The sequence below is a fragment of the Colobus angolensis genome, unplaced genomic scaffold (genome assembly GCF_000951035.1).
Source record: "Colobus angolensis palliatus isolate OR3802 unplaced genomic scaffold, Cang.pa_1.0 Scaffold27, whole genome shotgun sequence".
Lineage (NCBI taxonomy): Eukaryota > Metazoa > Chordata > Mammalia > Primates > Cercopithecidae > Colobus > Colobus angolensis.
Genome location: NW_012115932.1, coordinates 1,693,170 through 1,694,924, shown reverse-complemented (window position 1 = coordinate 1,694,924; position 1,755 = coordinate 1,693,170).

The following is a 1,755-nucleotide window of genomic DNA, read 5'->3' as shown; positions in this document are numbered from 1 at the left end:
ACTTTCTTTTCTTTTTTTTTTTTTTTGAGACGGACTCTCACTCTGTTGCCCAGGCTGGAGTGCAGTGGCACAATCTCAGCTCACTGCAACCTCCGCCTCCCGGGTTCTCGCCATTCTCCTGCTTCAGCCTCCCGAGTAGCTGGGACTACAGGTATGCACCACCACATTCGGCTACTTTTTTTGATTTTCAGTAGAGACGGGGTTTCACCATGTTGGCCAGGTTGGTCTCAAACTCCTGGGCTCAAGTGATCCGCCCCCCTCAGCCTCTCAAAGTGCTGGGACTACAGGTGAGAGCCACCCCATGAAGAAATTTCGTTTTTCTTTTTTTTTTTTGGAGACAGAGTCTTGCTCTGCGGCCCAGGCTGGAGTCCAGTGGTGCGATCTCGGCTCACTGCATCCTCTGCCTCCTGGATTCACGCCATTCTCCTGCCTCGGCCTCCCAAGTAGCTGGGACTACAGGTGCCCGCCACCACACCTGGTTAACTTTTTTGCATTTTTAGTAGAGACGGGGTTTCACCGTGTTGATGGTCTCGATCTCCTGACCTCGTGATCCGCCCACCTCGGCCTCCCAAAATGCTGGGATTACAGGCATGAGCCACCGCACCAGGCCGAGAAATTTCTTTATAAATTATGCAGTCAGTGGTATTCTGCTGTAGCAACAAAAAATGCACTGAAACAATCGCCTTAGTTGTTTTTATTTTGCAACTGATTCCCGTTTAATCACAGTGTTACAGATATGTAACATGTACTTCTACCTCCCCTCATGCCTAAGGCTCACAGCAATTTGTGGTGAGGCCCACATGGAATTTATTTATCTTCTATCTTTTTTTTTTTTTTTTTTTTTTTTTTTTTTTTGCCGAGACAGGGTCTCCTTCTGTCACCCAGCCTGGAATAACGCAGTGGGGCAATCATGGCTCACTGCAGCCTCAACCTCCTGGGCTCAACTGATCTGCCCGCCTCAGCCTCCTGAGCAGCTGAGAATACTGGCGTGCACCACCATGCCCACCTAATTTTTGTATTTTTAGTAGAGACGGGGTTTCACCGTGTTATCCAGGATGGTCTCCATCTCCTGACCTCGTGATCCTCCCATCTCGGCCTCCCAAAGTGCTGGGATTACAGGCTTGAGCCACCGCGCCCGGCCTTATCTTCTATCTTGAAGGCTGAAATAGGGGAGAAAGGTAGGAAAGAAATAAAAGTGGGGCAGAAATAAGGGAAGGATGCAGTGAATGCTGATGTGAGTTCACTGATAAATGCTTAACTTTATTTAGAAGAGTGGCTCTGGCCAGGCAGTGGCTCATGCCTGTAATTCCAGCACTTTGGGAGACTGAGACAGGCAGATCACTTGAGGTCAGGAGTTCAAAACAACTTGGCCAAAATGGTGAAACGCCATCTCTACAAAAAATTAAAATTAAAAAAATATATCTATACACACACACAGATATATAGATATAGATATATAGAAGAGTGGCTCTTGGCCGGGCGAGGTGGCTCATGCCTGTAATCCCAGCACTTTGGGAGGCCAAGGCAGATGGATCACGAGGTCAGGAGATCGAGACCATCCTAGCTAACACGGTGAAACCCTATCTCTACTAAAAATACAAAAAATTAGCCGGGCATGGTGGCAGGCACCTGTAGTCCCAGCTACTCAGGAGGCTGAGGCAGGAGAATCGCTTGAACCCAGGAGGCGGAGGTTGCAGTGAGCGGAGATCACGTCACTGCACTCCAGCATGGGAGATAGAGTGAGACTCTGTCTCA